Consider the following 22,626-nt stretch of genomic DNA (forward strand, 5'->3'; position numbering starts at 1 on the left):
GAGGGGTATAAAGCAGGGGGTGCCTGGGCTGGTGAGGGGGCAGGTGAGGGGGTCTGTAAGGCCTGCGGTAGGTGATGGCGCTGTGGTTTGCATAGAGGGTGGATGAGTGGGGAATGGGGAGCCCGTGTGCGGGCTGGTTTCACGAACCAAGGCCTTCACTGCCGCAGGGGAGGCCCTGGAGGCTTGGCCCTGCAGGATGGGTGGGTGCGGGAACACGCAGAGGCAGGGCGCCTGGCTGGGCCCTGGGCCCGTCTCCCTGTGAGGGCATCATGGCCTGGGGGCAGGGGTCGAGGGCCAGTTCCCTGGGGTGGGGGCCATTGGAGGCAGGAAAGGAGGACTCCATAGCAAAGTGAAGGCAGGGAGTGAAGGCTGGGGGGCACCCTGGATAAGGAGACTCTGGGGCAGTGTCTGCATACAGTAGGTGCTTATGAATTTGTTTGCTATGTGACTGGTTCCTGGTGCCAGTGGACTGAGGGGTCTTCAAGAGGGGCGTCAGTGTGTGTGTGTATGTGTGTGTGTGTGTGTGTGTGTGTGTGTGTGTGTGTGTGTGAGAGAGAGAGAGAGAGAGCGGGAGAAATGGTGTGTGCGTGCACACCCTGTATCCCCTGGTCCCCCCTCTGTCCCTCCCTGCAGCAAAGGATGCCTGTGAGTGAAGCTGCATCTTCAGCATGACCAGCAGGGGGTGCTGTGCCACCGAGGGACGCCCCTCCCCGCCCCCTCTCCTGGAAACACTTCCAACAGCTGGAATACATATTTTTACATTTTTGAGTGGGTGCCCATATCTGGCATCGCTTCGATGGTAATCTAGCTCCGGTCCTAGATGGCAAACTGTCTGCACTTCATCGCCTCCTATGCTAATAATATCACAGGATGTCACACCCGGGGGCAGCCTGGGGCTCCTGGTGCCCCCACCCCTCTCAGCCCTGAGAAAGGGACATACATTTCCTGATGAGAAGGCATCTGAAGCAGGTGTGAAATAAAGCCTGAGAAAGGGAAGGTGCCCAGTCCACATGGGAGGAGCAAAGGGGAGCATGGAGGCCAGGGGGTTTCAACCAGGGGCTTCTGCAGAGCCCAGGGCAGGACACCCAGCACAGGTCTCTGTCCTCGCAGGCTTGGTGGCCCCCAGGCCTCCTGGCAGGGTGTTATTTTCTTGGGAGCGGCAAAGAGTGGCCTGGGGTGACATCAGAGGCAAGAACAGGGGTCCTGGGAACAGCTGCTGGGACCCTCAGGTCAAACCTGGAGAGACCCGCCTTGCCTCTGCTCACTTATGTCACTCACTGTGTTGTGAACTCATGCAGCACAAAGAATGCGCTATCAAGGCAAGGGTGGGTGCCGGGATGGCCCAGAGGAGGGGTTCAGCCCAGCTCAGGGGTTGGGGGCTGCCAGGGGCTTCAGTGGAAGGTTTGTCTGAACTGTGTTCCGAAGAATGAGTAGGAGTCAGTTGGGCCAAGTGGGCAGCATTCCACGCTCGAGGCCCGTGTTGCACAAGCAGGAAGTGGGAGCCGGGTGGTGGGTGGTAAGTTGAAGAAGGCTGCAGGTCTGTGTTAAGAGTGGCGGCTGTCCAGCCCCCGTGGGGTGCTCAGACAGCTGAACCCACACATGTTGGACCCCAGGGCCAAGGGCAGACTCTGGGGGAGGGAGTGAGTCCTAGGACAAGGGAGCTGAAGGGGGTGGAAGTCAGGTAACTGAAACCAACAGGGGCGGCCCCAAATCCTACCTTGGTATCTTTAGATTCAACATTAAGACAAACTAAACTTTCAAATCTGGGCTTTTCCAGGGACAAATAGCCAACTTCTCTGGAGCTGGGATTCTATCTGTAAAATGGAAATGGGGGAGATGGGGTGATGATAATCCCCACAGGGCAGTCGTGAGGGTTACATGAGATGTTTGTAAGCCCTTATCAGTGCCTCACACACCGTAGGGGTCAATAAATGTTAACCATTATTATTATTATTCCAGGGCTTCTGCAGGTGAGGAAGCTGGGAGGGAATTTAAGTATGTTATCTAATTTTTGTGTCTTTTTATCTAGCATGAGGTAGTTAATGTTCCTGCTTTATGGATGAAGAAGCAGGGCAGCCAAGCTTAGTCACTTGCCCAGGCCACACAGCTATAGCTCAGCAAAGCTGGTAACTGGTCCAGACACGTCTGCTTCTCACCGCCTGAGGGGCAGCCCAGGGCTGGGGCCAGCCGTGCGCAGGCAGGACCCTTCCTGGGGACCGTGGGATCAGCCCCTGGAAGGCACTCTGACCTGGTTGCCTGACTGGAGACAGTAGCTGTGTTGAAACATCATCTTTGGTAGCAGCAAAGAAGGGGAAAGAAAACCAAACAAGCATGTCATCGGCAGCCTGGCCCTCTGGGGACTCCCTGTGGCTTGGACCATCTTACTGCCTCGGCTTTGTTTGTGTTGTGCTGGGTGAGAAGGAGAAGGGCAGCCCAGGAGTCTGCAGGCCAAGGGCAGGGTGACCAGCCTGGAGGCTGCAGGCTGCAGTGGTCTCTGCATGGGGATCATCTGAGTACCTCGATGGCTCTTGAGGGACAGGGCATGTGGCCCGCGGTTGGGGGCAAAGGAGGAGTGTGGGATCTGTGAGGAGCACCCCTGCCAGTCAGTCATCAGGGTGGTTGGGAGGTTAGGGGGTGGGTGTTAGGGGACACCAAACAAAGGTCATAAAGGTGGCGTGCAGGTCAGATTTATCCTGTCAGTGTATTTGATTTGGCTTACAGAGTGCTTCTCAAAAATTTTTATTTATGTCCTAACATTTTCCTATAAAAATCCAGGTTTGAAGTTTCTCTTGAAAAAAATGGAGGATCTGGCCACACTGTGTGAGAGGAGAGAGGCTGCCTATGCAGTTGGTGAAAATGTTACCACAGACCCCACCACTCTCTATAGTGCCCCCTTCACTGCTTATATGTCCCCTGCCTTGGTGGGCCGCTGTGTTAGCAGCCTCCACCATGGATGGGGATGCCTTCCATGAGTCCTTGGCATCTCCCCAGGACCCTCAATCTGGCTATGATCCTGGTTGCCCTAGAGAGGAATATGGGGGTGGTGACAGGCACTCAAGGTCATTGGTGTTAGCAGTCCACAGCAGAGTAGGGAGTGAATGGGGGGGCAGTGAGAGAGGGCTCCCCCACCCCAGAACTAGCGATTTTGGTTTGGGCTGGAAACCTGGTGGGAGCAGCCACCCGGGGACCCTGTGTGTGGCTCGGCCTCTGGTTCTCTCATGCTGGGAGAGAGAAGGCCGGAGCTGATTGGCCCCAGTCACAGTGTCACAGAGGAAAACTCCACCCACTCTGGGGGAGATGAAGGGAAAGGGCAAAAAGAGGTTCCTAAGATTTCCAGAAGCTTCCAGACATACCACAAGCTTCCAGGACAGACAACAGACATTGAAGCAACTGTTCTTAACCCCAAGCTGAGGGGGAGGCAAAGATGTGGGGAGAAGGCTCCGCAGCTCCCTGGGTCAGGCACACCCTCTGGGGGGCACAGGGGTAGCTCCCCAGTGCCGGGACAAGGGGCAAGCACTGGGTCAGGCTCGGCTGAACAACGGGGCAGGACCCACCCCAGCAGGCCCCCAGGCGACCTTGGGCACAGAGCAACTGCTGCCAGGTGAAGATGAGCCTGGAGGTGATGGGGTGGGGGTGATGGGAGGTCAGGGGGAGAGAGACCGAGAGAGAAGGAGAGATGGAGAGAGACAAGGAGACAGAGACAGACATAGAGAGGCACAGAGACAGCGAGAGACAGATTGAGAACAAGAAAGAGCGGGAATCTGGATGAGCCTCTTGGGGCCTGTGGGTTCCACCTGACTTGGGACAAGCTGGGTGCCCAGCCGCCTCCCTTGAAGAGCTGACCGCAGGTCCTCACCTCTCCCCTTCCAAGGCCTGGCTCACGGCCCATGCCGGGGAGCATCCGGTGCTAATGATGCTGGCACATACCAGGTGCTCAAGAGCTCTCCTTATGATGGCTGCTGCTCCGTCTCCTGCCGGTGGATCCCTGCTCACCAGGGAAAGCACACCAGGAAGGCCTCAGCCAGCCTGGGGACATCTGGGAAAGGACCACCGGGGCTGGGTGGGCTTCTGCCGATGGCCAGTAAGATCGGGCAAGGCCAGCTCCATCCTCAGTATCAGGGCCTGGCAGGAAGGCTCAGCAACCCCTCTGAGCCCAGCCTCGGGCCCCAGGCCCTGCCCACCAAGAGGGGCCTGTCGTCGAGGACCCACAGACTGGGGCTTTGGGACGCATCGACGACAAAATCAAAACCATATTTTTCTGTGTTGGAAGACCGAGCGTGATAAATTTGGAAAGTAATAAACATCAGAGCTTTGCAGACCATTTCCCAGCATCTCACAGCACACTGGATTCATGCAGCCGGAGTGGCGCACCCCCAAGTGTGTGCGGCCTGGACCAGGGGCTGCTCCGATCAGTAAAGGTGGGGCCGTGCTCTGGAAGGCCGAGTGCACTTCGTTAGAGGCTGGTGATGGGGAGCTTCCAAGTGGATGGTTTGGAAGCCCACGAGCAGGCAATGTGGGGGGAAAATGCCCCGTCGGGAGTTGTGGCCAAAGCAGATCATGGTTATTCACAGTGTGGTTTCCAGCTGCTTCCAAATCTGCCTGCGCCAGCTGGGAGTCTGAGTGAGTTACGCCTCCCTGTGTGGATCTCAGTTTCCCCAGCTTCTCCTAGACATCGGCCAATCTGCTGTGACTCTGACATTCTTCCGAGCAGGCTCAAAGGTGGCACCCAGGGCTTCCTGGAGATAGAACCTCCGCATCAGATGCATCCTCCACGTCATGAACTGGCCTGAGTAACACATACGATCAAAGACCGTAGGGGGCCCGGAAGGGGTCTGCTCCACCTCATTCCTGTGCCTGCTGGTGGCCTTTGCTGGCTGGATAGACACGTAGAAACTCCTTTTGTGTGAAAGCCGGGATAAGGGAGATCAGAGTGCGTGGGTGCAGAGCCTTTGGCAGGATGGGGTCTGTGGGCCAAGCTGTGTTCATGCACCCGGTTCAGGGGGCTTTCCTCCCCGGCTGGTGGCCTCTGAAGTGCCGTGAGCCCACCCTGCGCTTGTGATTTCCTGGCCGTCCTCTGTACCTGGCACAGGGCTGTGCCTCTAGTTTGACCTCTCTTGGCCCTCCTTCCTTTCTCTGGAACCCTCCCTTCCTGGAATTGGACCCCAGGACTCCCCTGCCCCATAGAGACTCCCTGTGGCACTAAGTCCCATGAAGAGTCCACTCCTGGGTGGCCCCTGCACAGAGGCCTCCGCGATGGGACCCTTGCTGTGCAGGCCGATGGCGCTAGCTCTACCCCCTGCTCTGACCACCATATCTGCTCATCCCCTTCCTGAGCACAGTTGATGGCCCAGCTCATAGGCTTGTCTTATACATACACAGGCACTTTCCACGGATCAGGCACACAGAGGCACACTATTTTTGCCTCCTTTCCCCTTGCTCATTTCTGTTTAAAAAATTCTGCCTGCACAGCATGTGTAATTTATATATTTCCATAATCCCAGCCTGATTTCTAAAGAGACTCAAGCAGACCAGAGAAGGTAGTTTGAGTTCAGGATGAGTAATATTGAATCGTCCAACCTAAAATAGAGCCGTGACAATCCCACTGGATAAGGTGGAGTCCGTGTCCTTGCCGTGTAGTTCTCATGATATGCACCAGCACTGTAGCAGTGCTCAAAGGGGTGGAACCAGGGTCCTCGGAGATCCCTCAGACCCTCACTTTACAGAGAGGAGAGTGTGGTCCATCACATGGGCTCTTGTGCTTTCTCTGCTTCCTGGTCTCTCCAAGGTCCAAAGGACTCCTCAGCTGGAGGATATCTTCAGGTTATGTCCTCTTACACATCCCCATCCAGGCATGTACACGGCTCTTGTGACAGTGAGAACCGAGAGGACTGCCTGTACACGCAATAGCCCACCCACTGAGAGGAAAGCCCACATTAGAATGCGAGGAATCTTGCAAAGAGTGGCTCCAAGTTTACCTGTGTTGCTGAATCATAGTGTCCAGGCAAAGGCTCCAGGGATCCTGGAGAAACGAGGTGGGAGGCGCCCATTTTTTTGATGGCTAAAGCAATTTATTTTAAAGAAAGACTGATGAGTACAAAGAAATTCCTGTGGGAGCAGTGTGTTGGCCACCTAGTGTAGGTGTCTGATTTCCTTCCACAACTGGTTCATTTAAAAAATGCACATTCTTCTGATTGTCAAAGTCATCTGTGCTGATTACACAAACACACACACGCGCGCCAGTACACACCGATAAATACATAAAAAAGAAAATAACAATCACAAATGGCACCACTGAGAAGCATTTTAGCAACATTCTGGTACATTTCTTCAGTTCTAGACACCTAGCTGTACACAAGAGGGGGACTGTTTTAAACACTGTCACTATCGTATCGTCTTTGTGCCATGTAATGCTGTGGGAGCTTCATTTTGCTTACATATTTGCCTGTATTTCTAATCATTTCTATTCATAGATTCCTGGAAGGGGAATCACTGGGCTGAAGGGTGTGAACATGTTGAGTATTTCTTGCCAACTAGTCTTCCAGAAAGTGAGTCACTTTATTTGCTCTCCAAGAGCGTGACGGTGCCCACCACCAGTCTTTAAAAAAGGATCAGGGCTGGAAATGACTCAGACGTGAATCTGGTGCCTAGCTATCTAGTGACTAGATGCCAGTCCAATCACCACGTGAAGCAGGAGCTGCCTGGCAGGGGGCCCCCTGCTGAAGCTTCAGGGACAGAGGGCTGGCTCCCTGCAGGAAAGCCTCCACTCCTGCAGGTTCTTAGGGTGGCTCTGTGTGCCCTTGGCTGCCAGGCACCTTGCCACCAAAGACTGTCTGAGGCAGTGGAGAGTCTGTGTGGTGGGCAGGCCCCCTCCGCCTCCCATCCCTCCATCACCCATGTCAGTCATGGTAGACTTAGGTTCTAGTATTCCTTATTCAAGTTGGGGAACTCCTTTAAGAAAAATCAAACACAAAAGTATGAATACAAAATTAGGTCTAAAAGTGAATATGCCCAATGTGACCAGAATCACAACAAATCATACATTTTAAAAAGCTGATAAATAATATAAATATCATAAAACCCTTCAAAAACATAATTTTGACTCACTTCCAGCCATACTTCTATAATACTTTCCTTACGTTTTTGGCTGAGTAGTCTTTGTTCTCTTCATATGACAGTGATTTTCTACAGTCATAATAAAAAGATAATTTAGTCTTTCTTCAGAGTATGGCTGATCAAAAATAGTAAAAGTTTTTGGGTAGTTTAGAAAAATTGCTTTCAATTTCATAACTCATTGGTAATGACATGTAAATTATAGTATTATTATCAAATTTGGGGAACATTTGTATCATGTTTCTGTGTGTATGTGAACTATAAGATTTTAGGGCATTTCAAGGTTTCGCATGGTTACTATTCTTAAATATTCTCTGAATGATGATATTCACGTATTTGTCACTTTGTGTTTTCTTTGTTGTCAGTTTTAGTGAATTCAGCAAGAAATTGAAATATCTTCCCAATATCTTCCTGGGATTCACTCCTTTTAATTAGTTAGATTACTAAACCCATCCAAGAGCCTATTTATTATTTTTTTAGAGATTTATCTCTTCCTCTTCATGGTAAAATCTGAACATTTAAAATTTTAATTTGATTAACGATAATTTTGATTGATTCCATTGCACATCTTTATACCTTGTCTTATACTCCACTAATTTTCATCTGATTTTTTCTCAGTTTCTTTTTTTAAAACTTGAAGTCCAGTTGCTGTACAATATTATATAAGTTACAGGTATACAATATAGTGATTCACAATTTTAAAAGTTATACTCCATTTATAGTTATAAAATATTGCTATATTCCCTTTATTGTACAATATATCCTTGTAGTTTATTTTATACCTAATAGTTTGTACCTCTTACTCCCCTACCCCTACATTGCCCCTCCCCCCTTCCCTCTCCCGCTTGGTAACCACAGTTTTGTCTTCTATATCTGTGAGTATGCTTCTTTTCTCAGTTTCTTAATTAAAAATTTAAGTACAAAAAATTACATGTATGTTCAAATTGGAAAACTATAACTTTTCATTTGATTTATTGCAACATTTAAAAACATTTTTCTAAATTAAAATTTAAACAATATATTCCCAATTGAACCTCTCCTTAGCTGGATACCAAAACGCCTGGGGCCCCAGCAGTGCCACCTGATGGGGGTTGGGGGGTATATGTGACAAATGGGAAGCCCCAGTGCGAAGAGAAGGCAATCTTACTTTTTATATTGTTAGGGTCTCTCCTGGGGCTTTGGAAGGGGTTCCTGTAAACTGGGGACCTGTCCTATAAGTGTCATTAGCTTGAAGGTAAATTCACCTGCGGCATCAGTCTTGGACTGCCCTCCCCACCTCCTTCTGCCCTGTGGAGTCTCTATTCAAAGGACTTTTGGCTTTTCTAACCTAAAGCCTTAGCCTGAGATGGTGACTGTGGCTTAGCAGGCCAGATGAGATGGACTTGGCCATGTTCATTGTTCAACTTCATCAGGGCAGCTTAGGAGATATTCCTGTAACTCTTGACAAACCTGCTCTCTCATGTTGAGAAGTGTCTACAAATCTGTGTTTGTGCATGGGTTCAAGAACTAGGAAGAAGTCCTGGATATAATTTATGGATCTATCTATCTTACAAACTCCTTAAAATAGCTTCAGGTTTATTTTTGTCTTTAAAAATCAATATAATTCAAGAAAAAGAGATGACAAGCCTCTGACTGGGAGACATATCTAACAAAGAACTTATGTAAACTATACAAAGAACTCTTAAAACTCAACAGTAAGAAAATGTAAGCCACTGACTGGGAGAAAATATTTGCAAAAGACATATCTGATAAAGGACTTATGTAAAATATACAAAGAACTCTTAAAAGTTAACAATAAGAAAATGAGCAACTCAATTAAAAATGGGCAAAAAAATTATGCATACTGTATGATTCTAACCAAATGATAACCTGGAAAAGGGAAAGCCATGAGGACAGTAAAAAGATTAATAATTTCCAGGGGCTTCTTGGGAGAGAGGGATGAACAGGAGAAGCGCAGATGATTTTTAGGGCAGAGAAGATACTGTGACATTGCAATGGTGGATACATGTCATTACAGGCAGACCTCAGAAGTACTGCATGTTCAGCTCCAGACCAGTGCAATAAGGTAAATATTGCAAAAAGCAAGTCACACGAATTTTTGGTCTCCCAGTGCATATAAAATTTATGTTTACACTATACTGTAGTCTATTAAGTGTGCAATAGCATTATGTCTAAAACACAATGTACATACCTTAATTTAAAAATGCTTTAGGGACTTCCCTGGTGGCGCAGTGGTTAAGAATCCGCCTACCAATGCAGGGGACATGGGTTTGAGCCCTGGTCCGGGAAGATCCCACATGTCGCAGAGCAACAAAGCCCGTGTGCCACAACTACTGAGCTTGCACTCTAGAGCCCACGAGCCACACCTACTGAAGCCCGCGCACCTAGAACCTGTGTTCCTCAACAAGAGAAGCCACCACGATGAGAAGCCCATGCACCGCAACGAAGAAGCCCCCACTCGCCACAACTAGAGAAAGCCCGCACGCAGCAACGAAGACCCAACACAGCCAAAAATAAAATAAATAAATAAATTTATTTTTAAAAATGCTTATTTCTAAAAAATGCTAACCATCATCTGAGCCTTCAGTGAGTCATAGGAGTGACATCAAAGATCACCGACTGCAGATCACCATAACAAATATAATAATAATGAAAAAGTTTGAGATATTTCGAGAATTACCAAAATGTGATAGACATGCAGTGAGCAAATGCTGTTGGAAAAATGGCGCCAATAGACTTGCTCATTGCAGGTTGCCACAAACCTTCAATTTGAAGAAAACGCAGTATCTGTGAAGCACAATAAGAAGTGCAATAAAAATCAGTTTGCCTGTACACGTTTGTCCAAACCCATAGAATGTACAGCACCAAGAGTGAACCCTAATGTAAACTATGGACTTTGGGTGATAAAGATGTGTAAGTGTAGGGTCGTTGATTATAATGAAGGCACCACTCTGGTGGTGGGTTGTTGATAATGGGGAGGTTGTGCACGTGAGTGCAAAGACATATGGGAAATCTCTGTATTACTCTAGGCTCAATTTTGCTGCTAACTTACTTCTCTAAAAAATAAAAGCTATTAAAAGCAATAGAGTCAATGGTTTTCTAACTTATTTAATAGCCATTTCCAAGTAATTCATTCAATTCATGTTTACTAATCGATCTCTGAGACCCAAGGGACATAGTCAAGAAAAAGGCTGGAGAGATTCCTAGGGTCACAGCAACATAATGCTGCAGGAAGACAGTCATCTAGAAGGGCAAATAAATTAAAAGATCATAATCGCAATAAATGTTTTTTCAGTCGTCCGCATTTCACAGAAATAATGAGCAGGGGGGACTCAAGGTAGTCTAGAGGGTGCGGGTGTCTTTCCCAAGGAAGTGACATCTGACCTGAAGGGTGGCTGGAGTCACTCAGGTCAAGAGAGTGGCAGCAAGAGGGCAGGGAAAAGGACGTGTGTGGAGGCCCCGAGCAGGAAGGAGCTGGGGCTCTGAGGTGCAGAGAGAAGGAGCCTGAGGCTGCAGCTTAAGTTGCAAGAGGGTGACTGTCCGAGGGCTCCGTAGAGGGGGCAGGGCCAGCCCTGCAGTGCCTGGGGGTCCTCGCCAGGGCTCTGCTCTCTCTCCAAATGGATCAGAAATATTTGAAGGGCTTTAGTGAAGGGATGGAAACGATCGGGTTTGTGTTTCAAAAATATTATCTTGGCTAAGGCACAGAATGGATCAGGTGAGAGCAAGAGTGAAAATGGGAGACTAGTTAAGAGGCATCTCAGTGACCCCGGCAGGAAAGCGTGTTGACCAGTGTGGTGGGAGAGACATGGACAGAGCCTGGAGAGCTTCTTAGGCCAGGAGCCAGGGGACAGTGTCAGAGAGACAAAGTGTTGTACCCTGAGATACAGGACACTGGAGGGGAAGAGACCTGGGAACAAGGATGAGGTAGGTGCTCACTGCGGACTTGCTGAGTGAGATGTGCCTGGGCCGCACGCAGCTGGAGCCCCGCACTCGGTCTGGGCTGGAGACATATCTCTGAGCAGATAGACGGTTAATTGGAGCCATGCGGTGGATGAAATCATCTAAGGGGAACGTGTGGGCTGAGACGAGCAGGGAACAGGGGGTCTATGGCCGCCTCCATCCTCTGTTAGGAGATCATCAGATCATCAGCAACAAAAGCTAGAGCCCATATTTGGTCCATGCTCTCCAGGTGACAAAGGCCTCGCACCCAACAACGTCCCTATGATTCCTCAGCAGACCCTTAGAGGCGAGCATGCTTGTACCCACCGGGAGGCTTTGCAGTGCAGGGGAGGCAGAGCAGGACTAGGAATCACAGAGACTGAGGCTCTGATTCACAGGGTATTAATCCCGACCACCGAGAGTTGGGGGAATCCAATGACACACTGCATTTACAAAGCACCAGGCACCGCACCTGACACATGGCTGTTGAGGTTTTAAGGGACTCATAAATAACACCCCATTACTTTCCTCCTCTGCTCACATCCAACTGAGAAATGAGACGCTGGAGCCAGATCAGCTGAGAAATGGACGAGCGACAGAATCCTTGTGGTCCTGCTGATGGACAGCAGGCCTTAGCTCTGTGGTCCACACGGGGTACTCAGCTTCCTGCACCTGCCACCATCCTCCTGGTCACACCGTCACATCATGGGGCAGCCCACCTGAGAGACCATGTGGGCCGGCAGAGCAGAACAGTCAAACTCACCCGGAGCAGAGGGAGGGCCGGGAGGGTCTGAGTCTTCTGGGGGCTGCCTTTTTAAAAAAAAAATAAATTTATTTATTTATTTATTTTTGGCTGTGTTGGGTCTTCCTTGCTGTGTGTGGGCTTTTTCTAGTTGTGGTGAGCAGGGGCTACTCTTCGTTGCGGTGCACGGGCTTCTCATTGCGGTGGCTTCTCTTGTTGTGGAGCACAGGCTCTAGGCACGTGGGCTTCAGTAGTTGTGGCTCGCGGGCTCTAGAGCACAGACTCAGTAGCTGTGGCGCACGGGCCCAGTTGCTCCATGGCATGTGGGATCTTCCCAGACCAGGGCTCGAACCCATGTCCCCTGCATTGGCAGGAGGATTCCTAACCGCTGTGCCACCAGGGAAGTCCCTGGGGGCTGCCTTTTGATGGCTCCGCCCCACCCAAAGTAGAGCTTCGGACAGTGCTGTCACCCACCACCAGCTGGGGTGGGGGAGGGCGGCAGGGACTGTCACTCTGGTGAGGTCTCCCCACATGGCACTGTAAAGCCCTCTACCACACCACCACTGATAAGTGATTGTAAATACTCAGGCTCTTACTCTCTACTTTACTGTTTTCAGGGTCACAAAGAAGTGCTTCTTTCTGTCCTGTTGGTTATGTCTGTCAGACATGATCTCTGATGTCTGGGTCACAGGTGTCAGAATCTGGGGACCAGCTCCCTTCCATGTGGTCTTTGGGTCCCATGGACATGGCCACAGTGTGGATGGCATATGTTGATCCAGGCATCCCCAGCTGTCTGTGCTCAGGGGACCAGAGAGGTAAACCCTGGCCCCAGTGGGGAGCTTGCCCACTTTGGTCTGTTCACGGCTCAGCACAGCTCAGACTTCCAGACATCTAGCACCTGACACACCCATCCTGTGTGCCTCCAAAGTCTCCTCTCCCCCCCCCAACCCTCCTTTCGGTCCTCTTGCCCTTGCCAGTCCTTACCAGAGACACCCATCCCCACTGTCAGGGCCGGTTATGACAGCTGGCTCTGGAATTGGATATCTGGAACAGAGAGAGACAAACCCAAAAAGCATGTGTGTGTGTGTGTGTGTGTGTGTGTGTGTGTGTGTGTGTGTGTGTGTGTGTGTGTGGGTGGGGAAGGCAGGGTGGGCTTCCAGTTGGAATTCCCTGTCCTGGTCCAAGCACAGGTGAGGCGTTCTCACCTGCCTTTGATGCCAGGCTAGGCATCAGTCATTCATAGTAATGAGAAGAACTTGTGTGGCAGGTGCATGTCTTGTTTTATTTGTTTGTGGTGCTTCTGCCAGGCTGGAAGAAGTTCAGTCTGGGAAATATCGGAGCCTTCCCCTGCATCCCCGCTCGTGAAGGTCCCAGGGTCCCTACGAAGAGCAGGACACTTGGACAAGCCCTCCAGCCCACTTGTTAGGGCGGGGATGCTGAGGCTGCAGCCTGTATGGTCTCCTCAGGCCCAGTGGCCCCATGTGCCCTGGACCACAAGGTCACAGCAACCTGGGCCTGAGCAGAACATCCTGTTCCTGAGTGGGGTCTCCCATGTAGGGAGCCACTCCCCTCAGAGGTCCTGTCATTCCCCTGTGGGGTTGACGTCAAGCCGGGCAGGGTCTCCTCTCCTCTAGGGACCCCTGGACTTCCGGCTGCCCCGCGTCTGGGCTTTGGCAGCGAACACCTTTCCTCCTACCATCACACTGTCAGGTCTTTGAAGATCACAATCCAGGACTAGGGATGGTCTCCGGGCAGCTTCTGCTTCCTGTCCTGTTACAACCCTCCTAAGCAGGAGGGAGTGCAAAGGCCAACTTCAAGCCTGGACAGGAGAGGGGACAGAGAGAGAACTGACAAATGCCACATCTCATCAATTATCCTGCCAACCCTGTGACTGTGTCCCATACTTGATCTCACTGCTTCCCTGTCTGTGATCTCCAGACAGATCTTCCTGACAGCCCTGGGGCGCTGGGTTCTTTGGGAGAACTTTGGGGGATGCTGAGCCTCAGGGTAAACTTTGCACATCAATTACGGGCAAAGGTAACAAATTGAAAACATGGTGTTTTTTTGAAATCCCCACTGTGTACGGAGAGCCCTGCAATGAGCTGTCTGCTTTGAGCGATTGTGTTGTACTGATCGCAGGATTCGCAAGAGGAGGTAGGGATTGGGCTTGGGATTCTCCACCCTGTCCCACAAAGTTTGCCTTCCCAGGTTCATGCACTGCAATGGAGCTTGAGTCCAGCCCTGTGGGTACCCCACGGTCTCCCCTGTGCTGAGATAGAGATGTCTCTTCTTCCTGGGGCTCCATTCCCCCTTCTCCTCCATGGCCTGTATCTCTTCTGCTCCCCACCAAGAGGGTCCCACCCCAGGCTCCTACTGGGGGTCAGTCCTTCGGTTTCCCCAGCTCCCTGATGAGAGGCACCACACCTGAACCTAGGGTGGGGCTGACAGGACAAGGGGCCTTCACAGCTCTTGCCCTGAGCAACGGAAAGATGCTCAGACATTTCACCCTCCCTGATGAACACTCCTTGGGGCACCCCCTGGACCTCATTACACTAACAGAGTGTCCTTCTCTGTATTAATGACCTGGTGTGTGCCTGACCCAGGAGGAGGAGAAAGGAGGAAAGAAAAAGACCTTCACATATTATAAAAACAAACAGGGATGTATCATGAGGGAGAATGAAACTTGTGTATGAATTTTAAGGATAAGAAGCAAGACTTTAAAGAATTCTGGATTGCAGCTCCTTTCTGGGCTGTGCCCCAAATGCCCCAAATGACTTACTCATTCATTGGAGATCTGTTGGATAAAAAGTTTGAAATTTGCTGACTTCACTCATTTAATCATTTCCTTGTTGTTTCTTTGGTAGATATTTTTAAAAATTTTTATGTTTATCAAAGTCGTACATGTACATAGTTTTAAAAGTTAAAGGGTTCTGCAAGGCTTATAATGAAAACCAGCATTTCCCTTCCCCCCTCCTCATCCTCACTCCCCAGAGGCCATCACTTTGAATTCTTCTCACTGATTCTTCTGCTGCTTTCCTCCTTACTTTAAAATAACATGCTTCGACTGTCATTTCTTGATTTTCCAGTTTAAATGTTATTTGATGAATTCCTACTATGGAAGAGGGGGACTTAGCACTCTGAAACCACCCTCCCCCCATGCATAGGCACACTCTCTTCTCCTCAACCCCCGTCACGGTAGTTATAGTGTAATTTTTGGCGAAATCAACATTCGGTATTTACGTAGTTATGACTATGTTCATATTATTCACGGCTAAACCATGTAGAGCACATTTCCTATCTTGTACAGCTTTTTGTTTTGCTTGGAATAAAGGGTTGCCAAGTTTTCCCTTTGTTTAGTGTTTGATTACCAGTCATTTGTAGACTTTGGGCTGAAGGAGGCTATACCTGCTCTTTGTGTAGATTCGCGTGCACTCCAGCGTGGACTGGCTGCTCCTTGTGTTGCTACCCCCCAACCCCCGTGGTCTTGGGGTCCTGGGCACCCCTTTGACTTCCCCAAGTTGAGTCCCTGTTGGCTGAATCCAATGTCCTCTCCTGGTTTTCTCCCTTGTTCTGGTGAAGTGCCTCCTCCAAGAGCTTCCTGAGAAATGTTCTGCGTTAGCACAGTGTTTGGAGAGCTTGTACAGGCAAAACTTAGCCAGTCCACCCTCGCTTTTGATTGGCAGCTTGGGTGGAGATGCTTGACCCTCAGACTTTGAAGCCGTCACCCATTGCCTTCCAGCTCGCAGAGCTGCTGTGGAGAAGTCAGATGCTGTTCTCATCAGGCCAGTTTCCTCTCTGAAATCTTTCAGAATTTTCTTTTTATCCTTGGGCTGCTTGTGTGTGGGTCTCATTTCACATGGGGGTTTTCAAACTGGAGGCTCGTGGTTGTTACTCACAATCTGGTAAATGCTCTTTCATTATTTTTCTACCCCTCCTCCTCATCCCCCCAATCTATTTTCTCTGTTCTCATTTCTAACCCTTTTTGTTTTTTCAGTTATGGACCTCCTGAGCTGATTCTCTAGAGTTTGTAGTTTTTCTTTCCAGTGTTCCATCTCTTTGTTTGTGTTCTGTCTTTTGGAAGATGTCTCTTAACCTTTCTATTGAAGCTTCTTGTACGCTATTGTTTTGCATATCTGCTTTGTTAATTTCCAAAACTACTTTAAAAATTATGAATGATTCTTTTAAAGCTTTGTTATTCTTTTGTAAGCAACCCACTCACTCATTTCATAGATACATGCATTATCTTATTTCCTGGAGATAGCACTTGTAATTTATATACATAGATAATAATTTTTTTCTCCCCTGCTCCCTGGGATATCTCTGTTTCTTCGAAGTTCTTTTTTTACTCTTTGATGGTTGTGCCTCTGACTTGATGTAACCAGTAAGGCTCTAACACACACATTGGAAGCTCTGTGAGTCTGGGTGGGGCTTTAGTGGAGGAAGACTGATCTGGGCCATTTTACTGGAGGGGGGGGATCCGAACTGCCAGTGTCTGTAAAGATTCTATTGGGCTGGCCTGTATCCCTAGAGAAGAATCATCCAAAATACTGCTTGGTTTCTAGTTCTCAGGGAGAAAGAGGTGTAGGGTGTGGGTTTCAGCATTCAGCATGTTGACTTTCTCTTCATCCCCGTGGTCAGCCTGGTGCCCTCACCTGCATCTGTTCCCTTAGCTCCTGAGTCCAGAGCCCCCTGCTTCTCTCTCACTAGAGAGTAGAGCCCTGTCTTCTGCCAGGATGATGGGGAGGTAGTTTCTTACCTGTACAAATTGGGGCAAGGGACCATGGGCCAAAACATTCTCATGCTAATTTTTAACTAGCCCTCTGTTTTCAGCTCCACCCACACCGCCACTTGCAGAAATACCTGTCACTTGTAATCCCGATTCCTTTCTGGCAGACTCTGCTTTGCTTCCAGCCTTCCCCCACCACCTGGGTAGGTTTCAGGCTTCTCAGATCTGCTCCAGCATGACCACTCATGCAGCTGCTTTCCAGGTTCCAAGATTTCATCCCTGTTACTTCCTCTCCATTTTCTTTGTCTGTAGAAGGTTTTGCCTTATTTTCCCTTCTTACTGTCATTTAGTGAACTTTCAGGAGACACTAGATTAACACGCTGGGGAGCCCATGGGCCTTTCTTTGCTTGCTCTGTTCTGGAAACTCCTCCCATCCCGTCATGGACTGCCCCTGCCAGCCCAGGACCAGCTGCCTTGTCTCTCTCTGCCTCTCACATGGGTGGCAGGTGAATGATTAGAAAATCCTTTCAGCAGGCCTTGAATCCAGCTTTTAGACCCTGGGGACTAGTTGGCATCTACCATATTGTGCTTGATCTCTGGAGTCTGTGCACAAACCGAGACTGAAAGAGCCCCACTGGAGCATCCAACATTCATTGCCTTCATCTTAATGGTCTCTTCCAATCCTTTACCCACTTTTCCATTGGATTGTTTTCTTTTTGTGATTTGTAAGCACTATTTTTGGCTATGGATCCTTTGCTTGTTAGAAAATTCCAAATGCTACTTGTTTTTTTAACTTTATGGTGTGTTTTGAGCTATGGAAGTTTTTAATTTTTGTAAGATTAATCAGTCAGTTGTTTCCTTTATGGCTTCTGGGTGTTGAATCTTCCTTCCTGGGGAAGGAACCCCCATCCTAAAGTTGTAAAAAAATCTCTTTTTTTCCCCCTAAAACTTTTGTCATTTCTTTCATTTAGCTTTTTTAAAATATTTACTTTTCATGACAAAAAATAATGCACCCTAATGTAGCAAAATAGTCAACACAGAGATATGTCACAGGGAGTTAACAATCTCTTCTCTTTTTACTTCCAGGCCAGCTTCCTCAGGTCACCAGCCTTAGCAGTTTGAAGTCTATCACACCCTTCTTTATGGTCATTCAAATGTGTGTTCAGATTTATGGGATTTAGTTTTGTTTCGTTTTATCAAAATGGGAAGATGGTATTTAAACTAATTTTTTTACACCTTATTATAGATTTTGTTGTTGCACTTTAAAAATGGTTTTAATTAAAATTTCTATTGAGGTAACTATAGATTCACGTGTACTTGTAAACAATACTGTGTATCTTTTACCCAATTTCCTCCAATGGTAACATCTTGCAAAACTGTAGTCCAATGTCACAACCAGGAGAGTGAAATTAAGATGATCCAGGGATCTTTTTTGTTTGTTTTGTTCTACCATCTCTTTTTATTTTTATTTTTTCACATCTTTATTGGAGTATAAATGCTTTACAATGTTGTGTTAGTTTCTGCTGTACAACAAAGTGAATCAGCTATACGTACACATATATCCCTCATCCCCTTCCTCTTGAGCCTCCCTCCCACCCTCCCTATCCCACCCCTCTAGGTCGTCACAAAGCATCGAGCTGATCTCCCTGTGCTATGCGGCTGCTTCCCACTAGCCATCCATTTTACATTTGGTAGTGTATATATGTCAGTGTTACTCTCTCACTTCATCCCAGCTTCCCCTTCCCCCTCCCTGTGTCCTCAAGTCTGTTCTCTACGTCTGAGTCTTTATTCCTGTCCTTCCCCTAGGTTCATCAGTACTGCTTTTTAAAATTCCATATATATGTGTTAGCAATACGGTATTTGTTTTTCTCTTTTTGACTTACTTCACTCTGTATGACAGACTCTAAGTCCATCCACCTCATTACAAATAACTCAATTTCATTCCTTTTTATGGCTGAGTAACATTCCCTTGTATACATGTGCCACATCTTCTTTATCCAGTCATCTGTTGATGGACATTTAGGTTGCTTCCATGTCCTGGCTATTGTAAATAAGGCTGCAATGAACACTGTGGTACATGACTCTTTTTGAATTATGGTTTTCTCAGGGTATATGCCCAGTAGTGGGATTGCTGGGTCATATGGTAGTTATATTTTTAGTTTTTTAAGGAACCTCCACACTGTTCTCCATAGTGGCTGTATCAATTTACATTCCCACCAACAGTGCAGGAGGGTTCCCTTTTCTCCACATCCTCTCCAGCATTTATTGTTTCTAGATTTTTTGAGGATGGCCATTCTGACTGGTGTGAGGTGGTATCTCACTGCGGTTTTGATTTGCATTTCTCTAATGATTAGTGACGTTGAGCATCTTTTCATGTATTTGTTGGCCATCTGTATGTCTTCTTGGAGAAATGTCTATTTAGGTCTTCTGCCCATTTTTGCATTGGGTTGTTTGTTATTTTGATACTGAGCTGCCTGAGCTACTTGTATGTTTTGGAGATTAATCCTTTGTCAGTTGCTTTGTTTGCAAATATTTTCTCCCATTCTGAGGGTTGTCTTTTCGTCTTGTTTATGGTTTCCTTTGCTGTGCAAAAGTTTTTAAGTTTCATTAGGTCCCATTTGCTTATTTTTGTTTTTATTTCCCTTACTCTAAGAGGTGGGTCAAAAAGGATCTTGCTGTGATTTATGTCATAGAGTGTTCTGCCTATGTTTTCCTCTAAGAGTTTTATAATGTCTGCCCTTACATTTAGGTCTTTAATCCATTTTGAGTTTATTTTTGTGTATGGTGTTAGGGTGTGTTCTAATTTCATTCTTTTACATGTAGCTGTCCATTTTTCCCAGCACCACCTATTGAAGAGGCTGTCATTTCTCCATTGTATATTGTTGCCTCCTTTGAAGATGATCCAGGGATCTTATCCCTAGTTTTATTTGTACTCCTTTGCGTGTGTGTGTGTGTGTATACGATTTTATCATGGGGGTAGGTTCATGTATCCACCACCACAATCAAGATACAGAACAGTCCATCACCATTAGGATCTTTCTTGTCTCCCTTTTATAACCACACCCACTTCCCTCCTACACGCTCCCAACACACAACCCCTCATCCCCCTTCCCCCCATCCCTAACCTGCAGTAACACTAATCTGTTTCCTATTCCTATAATTTTGTCATTTCAAAATGTTATATTAATGGAACCTACAGTGTAATATCTTTTTGGATTGGCTTTATTCACTCAGCATAATTCTCTGGATCTTTATCCGGGTTACTGGGTCTCTCAGTAGCTCCTTCCTCTTTATTGCTGAGTAGGATTGCATAGTATGGATGGACCACAGTTTGTTTAACATTCACCTGTAAAAGGATATCTAGTCTGATTTTAGTTTTGGGCTACTATGAATAAAGCTACTATGAACTTTGAGTACAAGCTTGTGTGTGAACACAGGTTTCACTTCTCTGGAAAAATGCCCAGGAATGAAAATTTCTGGGTCGTATGGTAATTGCATGTTTAGTTTTATAAAAAATTGCCAAACCATTTTCCAGACTGTAAAACTATTTGTTTAAATATTGTTTGAGACCCCTTGGGGTTCATAAACACAGACCTAGCCTTTTTGTTTTTCATAGCTCCTTAACATGCTATAGTGTGGATATCATGCAACTGATTTCACCATTCAGGCTGTCTCAGTGTTTTACCACTGCCAGTGATGCTGTGACAGACATCCTCTTACAGAGAGTCTTACATACTGATGACTTGACTTCCATAGGCTAGATTTTCAGAATTGATAACTTTAGTAGATATTGCCTATTACTTTCCAAAAAATTATAAGAATTCATACTCTCACAAGCAATGTATGAAACTAGTCATTTCCCTACCCCCTTGCTAGCAATGTAAATTGTCAGTCTTAGTTTTATTCTAATATTCTATTTTTTAAGGTTATTTAAATTTCTATGGAACTTACTTTGGAGTACATTGTAGAATAAGGGTCTAACTTTATTCCTCCCACCCCAAGTTCTTCTAGTTAGCTATTACTGCATGGCAAGCTATCCCAAAACTCAGTGACCCAAACCAATAATTTATTATTATTACATCTTGTGATTATGGGATTAGGAATTGGGTCAGGGCATAGCAGCAATGACTCCTTCTTGGTCCATGATGTCTGGGAACTCAGCTAGGGTGCCTCACACAGCTGGGGGCGGAAACAGTTGAAGGCTGACCCAGCATCTTCCTCCATCTCTCTCTTTTCCCCTGGCGTGTCCATGTGGTGAGCATGGAGTTCCTCACAGCATGTCTGCCTCAGGGTATCAAACTTCTCACGTGGAAGCTCAGGGCTCCAAGAGAGAGGGAGCAGCCTCAGCTGTCCCTTAAAGGCTAGGACTGGAGCTGGCATAGTGTCATTCCCACCACCCTCTATTGGTTAAAGCAGTTAAACTCCAGCCCAGATTCATGGGAGGAAGCCTAGACTCCACCTCTCAATGGGAAGAGTATCAAGGACTCTATAACCATCTTTGATCTGTTACACAGGTGTTGATACCTAATTCTGCTAGTGTTATTTATTTAATTATTCTTTATTCATTGAATTGAAATACTACCTTTTTTTCCCCTGGACTCTCTATTCTGTTTCACTGATTCATTTGTTTTTTCTTCAACTAAAGCCATTATGTTCTGATTCTTATGGCATTACAGTACATTTTGATAGCTAGTAAGGTTTGTACCCCATTATTGGCTCCCCTGTCCCAGAATTTGCTACCAATTCTGGCTTATTTACACATTCAGGTGATATTTTTCCTGCCTTGGGATTTGGGGATGCCTGTTTTTCTCTTTGAGAGATGGCTGGTGCTGTCCAGTCTGTTTGGGTTACCTGGGTGGGGGGTCCCCTGGACCCAGATCTTGACATCAACTCCAAAGTGTGAACCAAGGCTGGGGAAGAAAAGAAGGTTGTTCATCCCAGTGAGAGGAACTCCAGGGTCTCCTGCCTCGGGAGCTTTAAACAAGCAGCACTCACACAAGCGTAGTAAGTGCTCTGAGCTCCCAGGCAGCTGCCCTCCCTTCATTGTGGTCTATACGCACACTGAAGCCTTTTTTGGAAATGCTGAGGGAAGAGATAATTTGGGGCAAATGCTTCAGTCCTGCAGGAAGACTCTGAGCCCTATCATCTGAGTAAGAACACCCACTGCAAGAAACATGCCAGGCGCAATTACAGCCACCTCCAGGCACGGTGAAGGGAGACCCAGATCAAAGTAACATTCCATGCCTGGGACATGTGTTGTAGTGTCCATTTCCTAGATGTAGAAATGAAAGGGAAGTTTAAGGGAAGAGGTTGTTATACCTTTGCATGGAAAGCTGCAAACTCAAACTGTGAACCCGTGTTTCTTTCTTTCAAAGGACTGAGTAATCAGTGTTGCTTTGGTTTTGATTTTCCATGTAAAAGAAAAGGGCAGAAACATTGATTCTTCTGAGAGCTACCATCCACAGCTAGGAAGCCTGGGGGAGATTAGAGGGAAGATTGATGTGTGACATTTATACATGGGGTTTGGGAAGGATTGCTGCTTTTTATAAATCCATTTCTGTTGCCCGTGGTCTCAATAGATATGGATTGGTCACTGGTGATTGTTTAACCATAAGATAACCTCAGGCAAATTCCCATCTGCCTCTAATGAGGAGCCTCTCAATAGGCCATAACAAAATCTGCATGTGTAAATTTTCCTAGATGATGGAAGGACTCTCACTTCACCCATTTCCAGGAGATTTGGGGGACATGTTATGACTGCTAAGATGGAAAGTAAGTTTCAGCTGCCATCTATCTGGATCTATAGAGTGATAAGTCACAACAGGCCTGTGCCAACTTCTAAGGGGACCAATAGATGTAAAGGTCTGCTATGCGTTAAAGCAGGCTGCCGTTCCAGGGCATGGGGTGAGGAGGTCCTGTGTGGTTGTACACTCTGGGCACTGAACAAGGATAAAGGTGTCCCTGCTTTCAGCTTTCATGAATTGGAGAAAACAATATTTATCAAGTGATAGAGCAGAGAGGTAAGTTAAAGGAAATGGCTCCATTTGATACGGTGGAGACATTTCAGACTTGATACAATACAGCATGTCAGAGCAACCATGAAACAGGC

This window comes from Balaenoptera acutorostrata, chromosome 16, assembly GCF_949987535.1.
Source record: "Balaenoptera acutorostrata chromosome 16, mBalAcu1.1, whole genome shotgun sequence".
Lineage (NCBI taxonomy): Eukaryota > Metazoa > Chordata > Mammalia > Artiodactyla > Balaenopteridae > Balaenoptera > Balaenoptera acutorostrata.